Genomic DNA, 21,465 nt, shown 5'->3' with positions numbered 1-21,465 from the left:
AACCTAAGCTGGAAATTCAAAGGTGTTTATCTATTGATGAAACGGAGTGTACATCTCTACTCTAAATTCGTTTGTATGTATTTATTTTGCTGACGTTAAAAAGCAGTGAAGTACAAACTGCGGCTACGTGCCCTTTTGAATGAGTATTTGATGTTGAATTGTATTGTGTCGAATGCTATTGCTTGTCGTTGTTTTTGTTGGCGATAGTGTTATTGAACTGTTGGTGACCAGGAGCAACGTACGGACATTGACCACGATGACAAATATATAGATATATACATTCCATTTGTTTAAGTGTGCGTACGAAAGTAAATATTGCAGCGCCAAAACAAAGGTCCTTTATGTCCTTTATGCCCTTGTTTATGCTAAATACTCAGAAAATAGTACTCAAATATATGTCTGTAGGTGTGTTGGTATGCTCTGCTGCTATATATATTTGCGGAAATAAACACTAAAATTTGCTTCTTCTACATCTAAATGGCACTAATGGATTTTATTGCCAAAAATCAATTATTATGTTGTGTAAAAGCAATAACAAAGCAAATGCCAGCAAACTCACTGACAAATGTGGCAAGTCCACAGCAATCATCAAGCGCAATATCACAATACCAAAAACAATAATGTTCAAGGCGGTAGTCAATGGCAATAGTAAATATAAACGTTTTAATACCGGGTTGCCCTGTAGGAAAATCTTGTGATGGCGTTAGTGATGCCTTCCTCTATGTTTTGCTGCTCTAAAATAGCACATAGGAATAAGAGCGAGAGAAATAGAGAGACGGAGGGAGAGAGCGAGAGAGAGACAGTGAGGGAGAATAAGATTTAGAGAGTGAGAAGAAATTCAAACCAAAAATATGAAATTACGAGGGCGGATCAATAAGTCCGTGACTTTTTGTATTTCTGACCTCTTTACTGAAAAAGAAATACTGCTCCTGTCAACAGACATCTGTCAGTTGACTCCTGTCAAAATTTGAACGTGCTGCGTCAGTTAGTTTGTGTTTTACAGCTACCTTTATCAGACTACTCATTAATTCACAGTCGACCACAAACGCAATCGCTTCACGCGTAGGTTTGGCGTTGTTTAATAGCAATATAGAGGAGTTTTTGCGTCGTTTTGTAACCGTGGACGAAATATGGATCCATCACCACACACCAGAGATGAAACAACAGTCGAAATAGTGGATTTCTAAGGGTGAATCGGCTTAATAAGCACATGAAATTCAGTTTTTTCTATTTTCTCCTCAAGTTACTGGGTAGTCTGATAAAGGTAGCTGTAAAACACAAACTAACTGACGCAGCACGTTCAAATTTTGACAGGAGTCAACTGACAGATGCCTGTTGACAGCAGCAGTATTTTTTTTTCAGTAAAGAGGTCAGAAATACAAAAAGTCACAGACTTATTGAACCGCCATCGTAATCCAAATTAGAGAGTAATTAATGTCGAAAAAGGTACGGTGTCGCAGCCGAAGATGTGGCTAAGCACACCTTTTTCCAATACAAGTGTCGAACGTTGGAGAATGCAGTCGATCACATAAAAAAAAATGAAATAAAATAAATTAATAATATAAAATAATTAAAAAAATAAGTGGCGCTTGCACTTCTGTTAGATCTTTGGCCGAGCTCCTTCTTCTATTTATGGTGACGTTGTTTCACAAATAGCGGGACCTACAGTTTCAAGCTGACTCCGAACGGCGGATATGTTTTATGAGCAGCTTTTTCATGGCAGGAATACACTCGGAGGTTTGCCATTGCCTGCCGAGGGGCGACCGCTATTAGAAAAAACTTTTTCTTCATTTGGGCCATTCACCGAGATTTGAACCTATGTCCTCCCTAAATTCCAAATGGTAGTCACGCACCAACCCATTCGGCTACGGCGACCGAGGGATCCTAAATTACCTTACTGTTATTGGTTTAGAAGTCACTTACCTCTGGCCTCTGTAGGCTCATGGCTCTTGAGCCAGTATTTTGCCCAGATCCCCTGAGGCGGAGCATCGTGCTATGACGGCTGATGCCGGTACTACACGATGTAAATTTATATGGGCTACTTTCAAGCATTGAGGTTTCATATTCTTGTTGGCATCTCTGGCTTGTCCTTGTCCGAAAGCCCCAACTCGGTTCGGCTTCTTCGCTTCGCTTCTTTTACCGAGCACGAGCTTCCTAAGGTCCGATCCCTCTCATAGTTTTACGGTGGTGGTGATATATGCCGTCCCAGTAGCTTGCCAGGGATGGGCTGGTCCAGTAACTTACCTGGATTTTGTTAGGTAAGTGACTTGCATGGGTTCACAATGAGGAGGAACTTCTACCATGGTAAGCATGGTAGACGCAGGTACTGTTTTGGCTGATGGGTCAATGTCCTCGTTCGTAACCATTGCCTCAGGCTGGGTTCTATTAGTAAGGGAAGTGGGTGTGGATGAAGTTTGGTGATGGCAGGGGGCACAAAAGGCCATGAGGGCGAAGTGCGAACCTCGAACTAATCTAATCTAATCAAAAGCTTGAAATAACTCGAAATAACTAAAAAGATAACTTATAACTTTTTCAGTTTCTCGTTGGCTCGGCGCCGTGACAGCAGAATGCGTTCAAGGTCAAAATTTAATCATGAAACTTTGTTACTTCATAAAAATTAACGTACAATTTTAAAGGAAAATCTTCAGGCCTTCATTTGGCTATAATAAAAAATAAAATCAAAAATGTCGAGGCTTATAAAAGATTTAAAAACGTTTATTTTAATAAAAAAAAAATATAAATAAAAAAATGATCAAAAGAGAAGAGATCAAAAAAAAAGCCCTATAAAATCATTAACTTTGTGTGTTCTTAGACCGACTACTATTTAACTTACAATTCAACAAGAAAATGATTGTGTATTAAAAATCTAAATTTCGAGTCCCTATGTCTCGGTGGCTCTTTTGCGGCCCTATGTTCCACCTAGGGTATGTATTTATATGTGTGTGTGTAATATTTTTATTTACTTACAAATAATCATTTGTAATCTAAAAATATGTTTCATTCTTTTGATCCTTTTTCCCTATAGGGTCTTATTGGCTTTACAAATACACATTGCAAGTGACTTATATAATTTATATTATAATTTACATACAGGGTATTGCAAAAAAAAAAACGAATATAAAACACAAAATTCGAGGCATCAAAAGTGAAACTTTAAGCTATCCATCTCATCAATGATGAAATGAAATATGTGGAAATTCGCCTCATCGATTGCTCTCACTCGAGCAGAAACTTTTTCGACATGATGTGCGACAAACAAAGCAGCAGGTCAAAACAACGCAGATAGCATCGCAGGATACTTACAAATTTTTTTTTAAATTACCTTAGTTTCATTAAAAAAATGAGCTTCAACGAAACTCCTACCCGAAAACCATAAACAACTGTCGTCTGAGGTAGGTAGAGAATGTGTTGTTGTCGTAAAAGCCTAAAAAACTGCGCTTACATTTTTAGGGATATAACTAGAATGATAGTTATGGACCATCTGAAAATGTAGATTGCTGTGGTGAGGTAAGCTCGACTGGTGGAGGAGCGAAGGAGATGTTGTACGCCCATTGTGAGCACTTTGCTCCAAGTAAAATTCCTATAGCCGTTTAATGCCACAAAGTGCAGGTCTTTCACGACTTAGCATGAAAATGAACCTTTCTTGAAATTTTCCAGTTTTAGTTTTTTTTATTAGTATTTTTTAATTAATTATTTATTTATTTTTAATTAATTTTTTCACGTTTTCACTATTTTTTCCTACAAAACAATAAACAAAACTTAATTTTTTGTTTAATTTTGAAAAATATCGAATATTCAATTACCTTAAAAAATTTTATAGCAAAATTTTCAACATGGAATACATTTCTAAATTATTTTTTTTTTCAAAATTTTTCTGAAGGAAATAAAAAAAAAAAAACGTTGTGGAAATTTCACTCAGCTATTAATGAAAAAATAAGCAAAAAATCTCAGAAATGGTGTTTTTCAAAAATCTCTAAAAAAAGAATTTTCAAAAGTTAAAAAAAAGTGTAAAGTATATTTTTTGCTAAGAAGCTTTAAACAGTTTTTTTTGTGTCATGAAAATATGGTGTTTTTTTCAAAATCATCAAAAAGAAAAGAATTTAAAAAAAATTGGTTAGCGTATATTATCTTTTATGAAACTTAAAAAATTTTGTTAGTAATTGTCCAAAATTGTTAGGAAAATTCGTAAGTAATGAAAATTGCACGCTGCTACCAATGAAAATAATGAAAAATAAAAAAAAAATATCTGGGGTGCACTATGGGCCAGGAGACCCTTATAAGTGGCCAAAATTCATAATTCCCAAAACACCAACAATTTATAACTTTTAATACCGCTATGTACAGGTTTTGGGGTCTCTGATTACGAATATGAAGTCAGATTTCAACAATTCAAAATGGCGGATCCAATATGGCGGACATGAAATTTAAAAAATTGGATTTTTTTCACCAAATTTGGTATTTAGGGGTTTTGATGGTCTCTGATTACGAATATGAAGTCAGATTTCAACAATTCAAAATGGCGGATCCAATATGGCGGACATGAAATTTAAAAAATTGGATTTTTTTCACCAAATTTGGTATTTAGGGGTTTTGATGGTCTCTGATTACGAATATGAAGTCAGATTTCAACAATTCAAAATGGCGGATCCAATATGGCGGACATAAATTTTTTAAAATTAATTATTTTTTACCAAACTTAGTATTTAGGGGTTTTTGGGGGCGCTGATTACGAATCTGCTACCAGATTTTAGAAATTAAAAATGTCGAATCCCCTATGCGGACCTTTTTTTTTAATTTTATCTGATTAATTTGAAACTTGTTACTCGGGCTTTTTTATATCGCTGTTGACAAATCTGCAATTAGATTTAAACGCCTGCAGTTAGCCTACATAATAAGTTGTAATTTCCGGAATCTACCACGAGGAGGTTACAGTGGAGGAGGATTTTCATCTGTAGGAGTCTGTTTCTCATTGACACTATCATAACCTTGTTTGTAAGGCGAATGCCCACTACTCCCATCAAATCCCCAAGAACACATCAGAACAGTTTTGAGCTCAGTAATTTTATTTTTTTGAATAAGACAGTGTAAAACTTCTCTTTGTAGTTCTATTATTCTATTCACCGTGTGGTTTAAAAGTTCTTGAAGTGATACTTCAGCTAACATTTCAGAAATTTTAATTGACTCTTTCGACGGTCTTAACTTTTCTTTGGCTTCTCTAATCGCATTATAAGCAGGCCAAATGTCTGCTCCACTAGATTTGGTCGCTAATCGCATATTCTGATAGACTTGTTTAGACATAGAATTATCGAAAAGAAATGCTAAAGCCACTTCTGGGCTTTTCTTTTCTATTGTAGGAAAAGGTGTTGTCATTATTTTTCTAATTTTCTTAGCCTGTTCCTCGTTTTTTGAAAGTTCGTTAAGTACCGATCGCAAATCTGCTTCCCCTGAAACTCGTGCCGCATGACTAGTAGCCATTAATAGTTTCTGACGATCATTATCATGTTCTTCACTGATTTTAGACACTTCTCGTCTTTTCGATCTAGTAGATTTTTCTGCAAAATCGACCGATGGACGACGTCTTTTAAGTATTTCAGTCTTACTTATTTTAGCTGTGAGGTCTAAGTCAGGAATAGTAAATTCAGAATCTAACCACTCTGAATTTTGTGACTCAAAGACAGCTATTTTCCTACTGCAATGCTGATATTTTGCGTTTCTTTTTGACTTTAAACTATTTAAAGCATTTTTCAAGCGTTCCAATCCTTTACAACCTACATCTGATTTATTGATACCAATTTTAGTTAAAATTAAATCAACGGTTATATTCATGTCATTATTACCTAACATAATTTGAAGAACCTCTTTTTTCTTCAATGAAGTCATTATGAATTAAATAAGTTAAAATTGTGTGATTCTTAATACTTGGTTAACTTTTTACACCCTATTGGCAAATGATTGATATACAGTCAACACGCGCATAGATCAGTAAAACTTCATTTTTTTTTTAAAGAAAATGAAAAACCGCAGCAAACCGCACCTTTAGCTTGTTACACATGAACTACTGAAGACGTTAATGTAAAGAAATGGTTAATAGCTTCTGGAGTTTTGCGCAAGGCTCAATCGGCGTATTAACAAGTAGTAAAAAAAAACAAAATTTTTCACAATTATTCTCAATATTTCTAACATCAGATTTATTTTTTCAGCTATTGACTATTTTCACATACTACATGATTGCAACTAATGAGAAAATGCAATATAATTAATGACAAATACTACATTTCAGTAAAACAGTGACTGTTTAGAACAATAGCTATATGGTGATCATTTAAGCCTTACACTTATATTAACTTATTATACAAGCTTAAATATTTCATTAAAACTTATAACATTTACAAAATAACTACTTTCACTTATCTATATGATGATACTATATTGCATTTTGAAAAATCTTTCAATGACTTTTGGCCAAATTTTTTGGTCTTCTGGCCCACAGTGGGGTGGTGCTTTTTTCTCAAAAAAACTCCAAAAACCAGTTCCCAAAAATTAAAAAAAAAGATCTAAATTTTTTTCCAACAAAAAAATTTTAAGTTCGTTATATATATACAATATATTTTTTCCTAAAAAATTATAAACAAAACTGAAAAATGTTGAAAAAACCCGAATATAAATCACTATAAAACATCAAATAAATATCTAAATTATTATAATTTTTTTTACATTTTTTCAGTTTACTCCGGGTAAGATATTTTGAGAAAAAAATTTTATTTTTATATCCAAAATTTTTGGGAAGTATCTTAAGTTATGGGACGACAACAAAAACTTTCCTAGAGGAAATATACTAAGTTTGTACTATGATGCTTTCCATTTAAATTCAACCGGGCTATTCGGGTCATGTTCTTCGATTTCGATGTAACTTAAATATGTTGCTCTCTGGTCAAAATAATGAGACACGTATTTTTTTGTTCGCCCGAAAAAATTTTTTTTCAAGAGTTATCGGCAATTTTGTTTTTCGCCTCAAACTCGATTTTTTTTAATTATATAAGAAAATTTTTTTTTTTAAATGCCCATAACTTAGTCAAAAATGAACCGATTTTAATAATTTTGGGTTCAAAATGATCGTAATTACATACACAAGCGACTTCATGTAGAAACAATTGCAAAAAAGTAGTTGAAATTTTTTTATTTAGCAAAAAAGAAAAAAAATTGAAATTTTTTCGAAATTCAATATTTCAAAAAGTGTATTTTTTTTTTTTTTTATAACTTTTTCCAAATCAAAAGGACATCTCAAACTTTAATTGAGCTGCATGCCTAGTAGCTAAAATGAGTTGTTTTTGAGTAATGAATTTTTGAGTAAACACCCTGTTTCGCAGTTTTTGTTTTTTGCAAAAGAAAAAAATTTCAACTACTTTTTGCAACTATTTCTCCATGAAATCGCTTATGTAAGTAATTACGATTATTTTGAACCCAGAATCATTCAAATCGGCTTATTTTTGACTAAGCTATGAGCAATTAAAAAAAAATTTCTTATATAGATTCTTTCCATTTCAATTCAAAAAGGCTTTTCGGGACATGTTCTTCGATTTCGATGTAACTCAAATATGTTGCTCTCTGGTCAAAATAATGAGACACGTATTTTTTTTTTCGCCCAAAAAAAATTTTTTTCTAGCTTTATCGGCAATTTTGTTTTTCGGCTCAAAATCGATTTTTTTTAATAATATAAGATTTTTTTTTTTTAAATGCTCATAACTTAGTCAAAAATGAACCGATTTTAATAATTTTGGGTTCAAAATGATCGTCATTACTTACACGAGCGATTTCATATAGAAATAGTTGCAAAAAAGTAGTTGAAAATTTTTTATTTTGCGAAAAACAAAAAGTGCGAAACAGGGTGTTTACTCAAAAATTCATTACTCAAAAACAACTCATTTTAGCTACTAGGCATGCAGCTCAATTAAAGTTTGAGATGTCCTTTTGATTTGGAAAAAGTTATAAAAAAAAAAAAAAATACACTTTTTGAAATATTGAATTTCGAAAAAATTTCAATTTTTTTTCTTTTTTGCTAAATAAAAAAATTTCAACTACTTTTTTGCAATTGTTTCTACATGAAGTCGCTTGCGTATGTAATTACGATCATTTTGAACCCAAAATTATTAAAATCGGTTCATTTTTGACTAAGTTATGGGCATTTAAAAAAAAAATTTTCTTATATAATTAAAAAAAACCGAGTTTGAGGCGAAAAACAAAATTGCCGATAACTCTTGAAAAAAAATTTTTTCGGGCGAACAAAAAAATACGTGTCTCATTATTTTGACCAGAGAGCAGCATATTTAAGTTACATCGAAATCGAAGAACATGACCCGAATAGCCCGGTTGAATTTAAATGGAAAGCATCCTATATTTTCCTTCTCTGCAGCATAATTTTCAAGGCTAGTATTAGTAGCATATTGCTCCATTCTCATGAAACGTCTATTGAAAGACCCTGTTTATTGAAAATGACTTTTTCATGTGCGTCCTTGCAATATTTCCACATTCATCTAAATTTAATGAGTTGGAAATTAATCGGTAGCGGTAGCGGAAAGTCGAATTTGATACAGTAAGAATACCAAAAAAGCTATGAATTATTTGTTACTACTATTGTTACGTATGTATGTAATATGTATGTATATGTAAAGCTGCTTGAGCTCTAGTAATGCATTTATACACAACTTTAATACAATCAATAAAATTTGCTTTATATTTTAAATAAACTGGTTTTAATTGAGTAAATGAAACGAAATGAGGCTTAAAGGGAATGGCCTCACTTCTTCTGCGGAGGAGGTCTACAATCTGGTTGACTAAAAAATGCAGTAGAGAAAGAGTTTCTTTACTAGCTGATTGTGCATTTGAGACTGGGTTACTGTTGAACCAAAATGGGAGGACTTAATAGTAGAAGCAATCATAAGTGAGTGGCTCTTTAGAGTACCTCAAGAGCCTTTAAGGCCTGTTGGTGACTCAACTCTGTAGTCTGCCTGGTACTCTGTAAGATTTTCAATCAAATTATCACTGACTCTACTAGACTCCCTGATGGTGGACTAGCTTCGACGGCTTGCATTAAACTTTAGCTCGCAGTGGCTGAAGGCTATTCCATGTCAAGTGATTCAAATATTTTAGATATTGTCATGCATTTTGTTTTTTATTTTGGTTTATATTCAGGCTGGAGAATAGTAAGAAATAAACTAAAAAATTAAAAAAAAAATTAGTAATTTTGATATTTATTCCGCGTTGAAAATTTTAGTGTAGATGTTTTTAAAGGGAAATATTTTGGATTTCTTTTTATATTTTTGTAAATTACAAAAAATTTTTTTAACTTTATAGGATAAAATAAATTAAAAAATTTTTTTAACTGTTTGGATAAAGTAATTAAAAAAACTTTTAGAAAAAAAAAGTTATTTGCGTGTCCAAAATTTTTGGGCCAAATCGTAAGTAAACTAAAAAATTAAAAAAAAAATTGTAGTTTTAGTATTTATTCCATGTTGAAAAATTTTTGATTTTTTTAAGTGAAATATCTTTGATTCCTTTCATGTTTTTGACATTAAACATTTTTTTTTTGATTTTTTAAGGAAAAAATAAATTTAAAAAACAACCTAATTTTTGGGAAAAGTCGTGAGAAACAGAAATTCCACTCAGCTACTAACAAAAATAATGAAAAATAAGCAAGCAATCTTAGAGTTACTTCTTTTTAAATCACAAAAAAATACCAAAGATTAAAAAAAATATTTTTTTTTTTCAAAAAATTTTTTAAGTATAGTTTTACCTAAAAATCTAAAAAAAAATTATAAATGTTAAATAGAACAGAATATAAATCACTTTAGAAACTCTATGCCGAAATTTTCAACATTGAATGAATATCTAAATTACTAATTTTCTTTAAATTTTTCAGTTTACTTTCTTTAGGTTTACAGGCTTGAGTCTTATAAGGGAGGAAATAATTTTTTTTTTGAAAAAAGTCTTATAAGGGAGGAAATACAATTTTTTTAGAAATAAAAAAAAAACATATTTTTGAGAAAAATCTTAAGTTATACGAATCTCACTCAGCTACTAATGAAAAATAAGCAAAAAATATCTGAGGTAGTCCTTTAAATCGCTTTAAAAAATTCTGTACCAAAATTGGAACATGGAATAAATTTCTAAACTACCTATTTATTTTTGTATCAAACATTTTTCTGTTTGCTTTCTATAAAACTCAAGCCTGGAAATAAAAAAAAGTTTTTGTAGGAAAAAATGTAATTTTTGTCTTACTCAGTTATTAATGAAAACAATAAGAAAACATTTCCGAAATGGTGTTTTTGTTTCAAAACTCACAAAAAAAAAAATGTTGGTTAAAGTAAATTTTTTTCTAAGAAATTTAAAACAGTTTTTTTGTGTCACAAAAATATGGTGTTTTTTTCAACATCATCAAAAAGAAAAGAATTAAAAAAAAATTTGGTTAGAGTATATTTTCTTTTATGAAACTTAAAAAAATTTGCTATGAATTGTCTAAAATTGTTAGGAAAATTCGTAAGTAATGAAAATGAGGAAAAATAAGCAAAAAATATCTGGTGTGGTGCTTTTTTCTCAAAAATCTTCAAAAATCAGTACCCAAAAATTAAAATTTTTTTTCAAAAAAAAAAAAAAAATTGTTAAGTATGTTTTTACACAGTATAGTTTTTTCTTAACAAGTAGGTATAAACAAAACTGAAAAATGTTGGAAATACCCGAATATAAATCACTTTAAGAATCATATAAATCAGTATACCAAAATCTTCAACATCAAATATATAACTAAATTATTATACATTTTTTTTAATTTTCTCAGTTTACTTACCCGGAAATAAAAAATTGTTTAGAAAAAATTTTTTATTTTTGTTTCCAAAATGTGTGGGAAAAATCTTAAGTTATAGCACGACAACAAACACAATCGACAATTTTTTTTGTGTCCATTCTTTATTTATTCTTTTATCTTCCTTTATGTAATGTAATAGGAAATATACCACATTTCACTACATCACTATTTCCTTCACTCCAGCATAAGCCTCATAAGGCGGCCCTCATTAATTAAGCCTCAACCATACATACCCACTGGAATTAAAAATAAAAAATTCCGCTAGACCTTCCTTAATTTTGCAAATATTGCCACAACTGATATTTGCCAGTATTCCATAAATCAACATTTCTTTAAATCTGTGATTCTGTGAACCATTCCTTGCTGATTGGATTATTATAATTAACAAAAGCCACATTGCAATTCAGCGATTTCGCTTTCTCCCTTCAACGATGCGCGCAGATTACCATCGTCAATGACTTAAGATGGCATAAAAGCACTCGAGTAGAGCACGTAAAAATAATTTTTATTATTAAAATTCAAGATTGGTCGAATCGAATGAGAGTCGCAGCCGGGGTGCGCAGCTGCATTCTCGTAAATCACGTAATTAAGCAAATCGGACAACATCGTCCATTGTGTCGTCGATGCGCAATGTCCCTTCGTTTTTGTTTTTCGAATTCACAGAACTACGCACTGACTTGTAATCCTTTTTAATTGATCATCTTAAAATGCAACATTAATTAAGAGCGACTGCAAAATATTGTTGACTTGACTGTGGGGCTGAGCTGGCGTGAGTGACCGTAGCTATTGGACTTGTAGGTACATTATTTTATTTTACTTCTTCAATGTATGCATGCAAGCACATACATATGTAAGGACACAGCTCTACCACAACATCAAATAAATAAAAAATGAAAATTAAGAGAAAGCAAGAAAGAAGTTAACGTAATGCGTGCCCAGGTACTTACAGTGGCGAAGAAAAAAATCGCTCATACTCCAATGAAAATGCAGTTTGTGCTGCATTATATTTTCCATGAAGTTTTTTACAGGGTACGGTCACAGGTTACTGAATGTCTTGAAAATTAATGCAGCTTACAATAATTTAATAAAGTTGTAGAGAATAGAGTAAAATCTTTAAAATATTTCATTTAATGACAATTACACTAGGCAACAAAATAAAAAAAAATCCATACCGAACTGCTACGTTTTTCTTATGTAAATCGATTTAAAATAATAAAAATCTAAACAAAGTTTTTTGGATCAAAATAGTGCTTTCAAATTGTGAGAATTTCTTTTCGATTTTTTAAGAAGGCCATAAGCCACGCTAATCGGATTATAATGACGAAGTCAATTGGCAGCAGCAATAGGAATTTCAAATAAATTTAAATGTGTTTTCAGAATTTTTTTTAGGAAAAAATTAATAAATGAAAACAATGTGAAAAAGTAGGAGAATTTTTAATGTTTTTCAAAAAAAAAAAAATGTTTCAACACAAAAAAAAAAATATGAAAAAGTCAAAGAAATTAAACCAAGTAACTTCTTTTATTTTTAAACAAAAAAAAATTTGAAGAAATAGGAAAAATTTTCGGCGAATTTTTGAACTCTTTCCAAGAATTTTGTTTTTCACAAAACAAATGAGCAAATAGGTACAAATTTTGGCACGCTTTTAGAGTTTGTTTCCGAAAAAAACTTGGTTTAAATAAAAAAAAAATTGGAAAATCAATGGAACTGGAGTTAGTCATATTTTCAAATAATAGTTCTTAAAAAAGTGCATAGGCGAATTTTAAAATTTTTTTCCTAAAAAAAAAAATTTCTAAAAAAATTCAAAATTCATATAAATAAAAATGTTTAAATAGGAACAACTTTGTAGATTTTCCAGAAAATAATTCAAAAAAATATTAACAACTTTCGGCGAATTTTTGAATTTTTTTCCATCAGCAAGAAAACAAAATATGATAAAGTTCAAGGACTTAACACAAGTAATTGCTTTTCAAACAAAAAAAAAACCTTTGGCGAGTTTTTGAATTTTTTCCAGTAAATTTGTTTTTTGAACAAAATTCAAAATTCTTATACAAAAATTATTATATAGGAACACAGTTTGGCGAATTTCCAGAAAAAAAAGTAAAAAAAATGGGAATTTCTCAAAAAAATTTTGAATAAACAAACAAAATTTGAAAAAGCAAAGGAACTAAAACAAGTAAATGAAGAAAAAAAATGTTAAAAGTAGGAATAACTCACGGTGAATTTTCGAGTTTTATTCCAGAAGCAATTTTTTTTCAAAAAACTAAAATTAAACAAAAAAATGCAACCACTTTTGTCGAATTATTGAACATTTTTCCAGGAACAAAATTTTCTAACAAAAAACAAAAACCAAATGTGAAAAAGTCAAAGGAATTAGAAAAAGCAACTTTTCTTCAAACAAAAAAAAAAATTGTGAAAAAATAGAAGCAACTTTTGTGAATTTTTGAATTTTTACCAGAAAAAAATTTTGGAAAAAAGTTTCTAAATTTTGGAAAAAAGTTTGAAATTTTTTGAAGAACATTTTTTTTAAATAAGGATCACTTTTGTAGATTTTTCAGAAACACTTTAATAAATTTTTAGTATGTGAACAAATTTAGGCAATTATGTAGAAAAGATTAAAAATAAATTGGAAAAATTAGGAACAACAAACTGTTGTTTCAACAAAAAACAAAAACAATTTGAAAAGTCAAAGGATTTACTGAGCCACTTTTTTTCCATAATCAATTAGAACAAGTAAATATTTCCTTTTTATACATTTAAAATATAATAGTATATATTTTTGCAGGAGTCGCACACTCAATATTATTTATCCAACGAAAGTGAAATTAAAATTTTGTTGCTTCACTCAAATTATTAATTCACAAAATTATTATATCCATTGAAAATGAGGCAAAATTGCTTTGTTCAACCATTTAGCACCCCAAGTACTATAAAACTACAAGGTTTAAGAAAAATCTGTGGTCCATCATTTACCTTTCCACGTGTTAAATGCAAACCTACTACTTGTCCGAATATTTATGTCTGGCACTGTATGCGCATTGTTGAAAGTATTCAATTTAATGCAAAGTTGAATGCATTTAACACTTTGCATTTTTACGATTTTCAAGAGTAAAAGCGAGGCTTTCAAGAGAGGAAGCACAAGGCGAGCAAGCATTTACACTCACACAAATGTATTTTACATTTTATATTGACATAAGTGCATACACACTCGCACACTCGTATGCATGTGCAAAGGCGCATGAAAATGTATGCATGTATGTGTGTGAGTAAGAAAGCATTGCAAGCTGCGATTTTTTTTTGTGGGAAATGTGAAAAAATATATGAATTTCCGCCAAGTGCCGTCATTTATGCCATTCACACGTCCTGACAACCTGCACTTGCCTTGCCCTTGTTGTTGGGGCTGATGTAGTTACTCTTTTTCTTATTGCTGCTGCTTTCTTATCGTATGCTGCATAAATTTTCAACAAAATGAAGGACATAAATCAAAGTGAGACGATTCAATATGTGCGGCGTGCATAGGCGTGAGTTTGCATGCGCTCGTGCTTGTATGTATGTATGTGTATGTATGTTTGTATGTGTGTTTTTTATGTGTATGCATGTATAAGTGTGCATTTGTTTGCGTGGCTTTTGTCCTGTGCATTGTAAATTGAATTCGCTGTCGATCTTTCAAATAAAATCCATTACACATGCATGAATGTGCTTGTGTATGTGTGTTAGTGTGAGTAAACATATTAATTTATTGATTTCAAAAGTGGCATTTGGCTTCAAGTACATATAAAAATTAAATTAAAAGTGAAATACTATGTAAAAATTCATACACATGTACGTATGTATATGTGTGTGAATGTATGTTTGTATGTTTTTTTATGAGGAGGAAGCATCGAAAGCCTTACCCCGTCAGTGTGGGACTCCTCCTCCTCCTACCGTCAAAGTACCGATCCCCCCGGTACTAGCGTCAAGTATTCCGCCGGAAGGCGGTTTGAGCGTTGCTCTCAACGTCAGTTACTGTTCTGATGCAAAATGTCACAAGCTGCATCTGCCTATTGCCACCACTGATAGGTCATATCTGAAGAGAACCACCCCTTTCGGATCTATACGCCCCCTCCCCCATGTTCCTGTTCGTTACCATAGAAAAGTTAGTTTCTAATAGTGGTATCGTCAGTTTACCTGCCTTCTATCTCTGGATAGGTTTGCTGCTTCACGATCCTTGCCTACTCGCTATGTCGGAGATGCTGCATTATTTCAGCAGCCATGTGCTGGGCTTTGTTCTAATTGTCCTGGCTCTTCAACATCTGTGGCACTAAGTTTTCGGGCGTGATGCTGCTGTCAAGGCTGTCTTCCAGTTTAGCCCTTACTCTTCTGAAGCGGGGACACGTGAGAAGCACATGTTCTGCGTCCTCCTCAACTGCTGGTGTGCACTGCTCGCAGTATGCCCTTGGTGTTTTTTGGGGAAAAATATTTTTGTTATAACAAAAAAAATATTTTTATTACTTAAAATTATTTATTGTTTAAAAAAAATGAAAAAAATTAAAAAAAAAAATTTTGTTAAAATATATGAAAAAAAAATATTTATATTATTTGTTATGATATAACAAAAGAATAATATTTTTATTATTTCAAATGAAAATATAAATATAATTAAAAAAAATGTTTTATAAAAATTAAAAAAAAAATTTATTATATAAAAAAAAATATTTAAATTATTTATTATTTAAAAAACTTTTTTTATTATTTAAAAAAGTTTCATTTGGGAAAAACTCGATTTTTGGTGGTATTTTCTAATCGGTTTTAAACAGTTTAATCTTAAATTCTTTTATCATTTGAGGTGTTTTTTGGAGAGAAATATTTTTTTTATAACAACAAAAAAAAAATATTTTTATTACTTAAAATTTTTATTGTTTAAAGAAAAAAAAAATTAAAAAAATTAAAAAAAAAAAATTTGTAAAAAAAGTATTTTTATTATTTATTTAAAAAAAAAGTTTTATTAAAAAATATATATATTTTTGTATTTGAAAAAAATGAAAAAAAATAAAAAAAAAAAATTTGTTATAATATATGAAAAAAAAATATTTATATTATTTGTTATGATATAACAAAAGAATAATATTTTTATTATTTCAAATGAAAATATAAATATAATTAAAAAAAATGTTTTATAAAAATTAAAAAAAAAATTTATTATATAAAAAAAATATTTAAATTATTAATTATTTAAAAAATTATTTTTATTATTTAAAAAAGTTTCATTTGGGAAAAACTCGATTTGTGGTGGTATTTTTTAATCGGTTTTTAAACAGTTTAATCTTAAATTCTTTTATCATTTGAGGTGTTTTTTAGGGAGAAATATTTTTGTTATAACAAAAAAAAATATTTGTATTACTTAAAATTTTTAATTCTATAAAAATGTTTTTTTTTAGTTTAACAAAAATTTTGTGTTATAATATATGGGAAAAAATTATTTTTATTATTTAAAATTATTTATTATTAAAAAAAAAAATAATTTGTAGTTTCATTTGTGAAAAACTCAATTTTTGGTATTGGTATTTTTAATTGGTTTTTAAAATTTTTCATGCAGGCTTTTGAATCTTACATTCTTTTACCATCTAAGGTGATTTTTGGCAAAAAATATTTTTATTATTAAAAAAAAAACAAAAATGTTTTACAAGTAAGTGTGAAAAACTTGATTTTTGGAGGAATTTTTGGCAAACAATATTTTTATTATTTAAAACAATGTTTTATTTGTAAAAACTTGATTTTTGGGCATATTTTTTAATCGGCCCGGCGCACGTAAATTCTACTATTTTCCCGCAATATTTTGACGGAAGTCTCAAAATAAGACAAGTTTTGTAGTTCCATTCAACAAACCGCAGCTCTTTTCGTGAGACACCCTAACGTACGTATATATGCATGCATGTATGTATGTACGTCTGTGCTTGCATGTGAAAAATATATAAAAAAGTAAAAGCGAAAAATAGCGTAACTGCTTGCAAATTTTTTCCCCTCCACACACACACGCATGCACAACTACACGCCCACCTACAACATTCAACAACTTCCCTGCCTATTGATTTGCCTGTGGCTTTTGGTCAATGAGTGGGGTGGAACTCACTTTTGCTACTTCCAGGTATCCATCTCTTGAATTCCAGACCACACACTCACACGCACATCCAATATAATATATGTAAGTGCTATTGTTTTCATGGTTTTTTATTTTTTTACTTTTGCCACATGCAATGTGCGTTCTTTTGGCGTATCATCGTTTTGCCGCGGCTTATTGCAATAATAATAACAAATGCGTTTATGTTTTACTTATTGCTTTTGCGATGCCACCCCTCTCAATCCTATTCGTTTATCTTCGCTGCAATGTTGTAATGTTGTTGCTGCTGAGTCAGCGAAAAAGAGTTAAACTGAAAAATAAATACATACATAAAAATTGCTATTAAGTGCAGCGAACCGAAAACGTGGCGGCAACAACAAAAAAGACAACATCAAACTTTGCGCTGAATTCCGCGGCGTGGGTCATGCAATTGTTGCAAGTCAAATGTTGCAAGTTGCTTTTCGCGAAGGGCGCTCGTACGCTTCGCCTCGCCTTCAACTTCAACTTAACTCTAGCAGCGTTTCAATACGAAAGTGAATTACTTGTACGTGCGCATCCAGCAGCGGTTATTATGTTTTTTTTTCATTTTTTTTTTATCAAATACATACCTTTTGTGTATTTTGTTTTTCGTTTTTCGGTTTTCGGTTTTTTTTGCGTGCAGTTTTTTACTCACGTGCGGTATAAAATGATTTTGCATATTTTGCCTGGTTCCACATTGAAGATTGCCAACATCATTGCATTCATTATATGGCCCTTGTGTTTACAAATGTTTCGAGGAAGCTTTAAAGTCTCACGATTCATCATTTCACTGTATTTATGTATGCCATCGAGTGTGTGTGTGTGTTACGGGTTGGGAAAAATGCAAAAGTTGTATTTAGAGGTATGAGAACAATGACTAGTCCATAATATGCGTACTTTAATTTCATAATTTTATGCTTTGTGTAATAATTCTTACAAATTGCTTGCAATTGTATGCATTTGTGTAAAATTTATCGCATGCGATTTTTGATCCCACTTTTTAAACGCAGTTGCTGACCTGTCGGTTGACCTGCGTAAATCTCTTAAATGTAAATGTTTTAGTAGTAGAAATAATCGAAAATGCTTGAAATAGTGAATAATTGATAATAATAATAATAAAATAATAATTAAATTTAATCTTAATACTCTTAAATATTTAGATTTGACATAAATTTGGAGTACAGTTAAGAGCTCAAATCTCCAACAGTAACAATTGAAAATTTCATGTATGTTAATACTACTTCCAATTTTTGGCCAGTGCCCATGTTTTTTTATCTATTCCAGTTTCAAGCCGACTCCGAACGGCAGATATTTTTGAGGAGCTTTTTCATGGCAGAAATATACTCGGAGGTTTGCCATTGCCTGCCGAGACGCGACCGCCATTAGAAAAAACTTTTTCTTACTTTTGATATTTCACCGAGATTCGAACCGACGTTCTCTCTCGGAGTTCCGAATGTTAGTCACGCACCAACTCATTCGGCCACGGCGCTTTTTTAAAGATACCAATCTTTCTAAGGGGCGAGAATAGTACTATGACCTACGGAACTTAGCGATCGTTCATAGTTTCGCTACTGATGACATGATTCGTTGACTAATTGTGATTGAAATGATTTGTTGTTTGTGTAAACACCACTTCTCACTTTATTTAGCTCATCAACAGTCATCTCTGAGACAAGCAACAAAACCATGCCAAGTAAAACTGCAGATACTCGCAATTTGGAGCGCCGCTTTCTAATTCTATTCTTTGGTAAAAAGCAACAGGCCGAAAAAAAATTGTGAAGAAATATGATCGGGTTTTGATGCTTCTGTAGCTTCATATACGAGGTGTTTTTAAAAAGTATCGCGAAGTTTGAATTTTCGCAGGTTACGTATATTCGAATTTCGATTTTTTTGTGGTGATATGTTGGTACTCACGTCTCTCACTCATGCCGACGAGTTCGGCCATTTTGAATTTTCAGTTAATTGTTGACAGCTGCTTTGCTTGCTAAAGACCCAGACATATCGATTGGCCTATGCTATTCGATTTTTTTCAATGATTTGCGAATGAGACGGGTCGCCGCAAAATTCGTATCAAAACTGCTCAATTTCGACCAAAAGCAGCATCGCATGAACATTGTTAACGAGATGTTGGACTCTGTCCGCGACAACCCAAATTTGCTCCAGAAGGTCATAACTGGTGACGAATCGTGGGTTTATAGTTATGGTGTGGAAACCAAAGCCCAATTATCTCAATGGAAGCTGCCGGACGAACCAAGACCGAAAAAAGCGCGCCAAGTTCGGTCGAATGTAAAAGTTTTGCTTACCGTTTTCTTCGATTGCAGGGGCGTTGTGCATCATGATTTCTCGCCACAGCCTAAAACGGTCAATAAGGAATATTATCTGCAAGTTATACGCAATTTGCGCGAAGCAATCCGTCAGAAACGCCCGGTTCTGTGAAAGAACAAAACTGGCATCACGCCCCTGCTCACACATCGTTGCTTGTGCGCGCCTTTTGGCCAAAAACAACACACTAATGGTGCCACAGCCATCGTATTCCCCATATCGATCTTTTATAAAGCTCTTACACCTCATGATAGGATATATGCAGGTTATATTGGGCTACAGCGATTAGTGCTAGAGGTATCCTTAGGCCAAATATGAATGCCAATACTACTGCTTTTCAATGTCCTTGATGAATTGACCCCTTTAAATCAATACTCGTCCTTTGATTTAGGGTGGTACCTCGATGCTGCAATGACTACTTCCATATGTTACAATGGGGATGAGAAACCGTTTCTTCATCCTAGTGTCTACAAAATGCTGCCCTAAAGAGCATTTCATAGCGACCGAAAACAGCAAACAACAAAACATGTAATCCATTCGCCAGAGTTGAATTTCCCATGACAGAAGAACTCAAAATTGTTAATTGTTTTGTGCGGCCTAACTGGGAATTTCGACAGTAAAGAAAGGCTATAGAAAGAGAGACTTGGGAAGATTTTGCGAAAAGATGGATAAGTTTTACCTTTTGCCTATGGCTCTTTAACAGGTATATAGTCATAGAACTGACTGCTTATTCAGAATAACGCACAAAAACTTAGGGGAGTATGAGGTGGCCGCCATTAAAGTCCGGTGACTTCTCAAATATGTGGCTTTGCTAATGACCTTTTTATCCTCGCGATAAATATGAATGTGCTAAAAGAAATATTCCAAGCACTCCAAATAAAAGGAAAATCCATTCGATTAAAGATCAATGAAAGCGAAACGAAATACCTTGCAAAGCTTAGCACGTCGAGAAAAGCGTCAGAACTTACAACTGGTTATCATAAATTTGAAAGCATGGATCAAATTATATATCTAGCACTACTTCTCTGTAGAACGGATGGTTTAACGATTGCTATCCAAAGACGTTGAGGACGATCTCAGAAGTATAGGATCGACCAACTAACGTAGTACGGCTATGTACGGAGATGCGTGTAGAAATATTGTGGAGGAAGCTAAGGCTCACACCGAGTTGTAGTGCTATGCATGATGATGAAGGAAAGAGTCAAGTTTACTCTTTATTTGGGCTACTTTGCCTTATATGTACACCCTGACAAAGGTTAGCCCGCCAGTATAAATACTCCTCATAGTGCCTTTTAGTTAAATGGTATATGATTTCTGAACCAGAAAAGGAAATTGTTATCTTACTATTATATTCAGCTTCATGCTTGATTTGCAATCTAAGTACGTGTATAAATTTAAGTGATTATAATAATATTTGAGCGCCTTTGCTTATACTCAATTAAAAAAATACAGAGTAAAACAGCTGATGGGTAGCGCTTGGGTGGTAGCGCTAGCAGCTGCTTATACTGATGATAATTAACTATTAGGAATTAGCATAGTCTCAGATAAAGGGTTTTCCAATAACAGGAGTTATCTATCGCTATCGAGAGATGATTAACGATTTTTTATGGCCGGAGTTGTATGGTATTGATCTCGACAACGTTTATTTCCAACAAGACGGCGCTACGTGCCACACAAGCAACGAAATTGTTGATCTTTCACGCGAAAAGTTTCCGGACCGTGTTATCTCTCGAAGAGGTGATCACAATTGGCCACCGAGGTCTTCTGATTTAACACCTTGTAACTTTTTTCTTTGGGACCACGGGAAAGAGAAGGTCTACGCCAACAGCCCAGGGTCGATTCAACACCTCAAATATGGAATTCGTGAGGCTATCGAGGACATAGAGCATAGTAATTCGGTTATGGAAAATTTCATGAAAAGGATATTCTGGTGGTCATTTGCCTGATGTTATTTTCCACTATTAACGGCATATCTTCTTCTTTATAATGAAATAAAAATTTTTCTTTGAATATCGAAATAACACCTCTTATTGGAAAACCCTATATTAATAACAAAGATAAAAAATAATCTAAGGGCTTTTGTTTTTCAAAAATATAATTTTTTCCAAAAATCTTTTAACAAAAAAAAAAAACATTTACCACAAAAAAAATTTTGACAAAACAAATGTTTTC

This window comes from Anastrepha obliqua, chromosome 5 (assembly GCF_027943255.1).
Source record: "Anastrepha obliqua isolate idAnaObli1 chromosome 5, idAnaObli1_1.0, whole genome shotgun sequence".
Classification (NCBI taxonomy): domain Eukaryota; kingdom Metazoa; phylum Arthropoda; class Insecta; order Diptera; family Tephritidae; genus Anastrepha; species Anastrepha obliqua.
The sequence above is the reverse complement of the archived record's forward strand: the minus strand, read 5'-3'. Positions refer to the sequence as shown.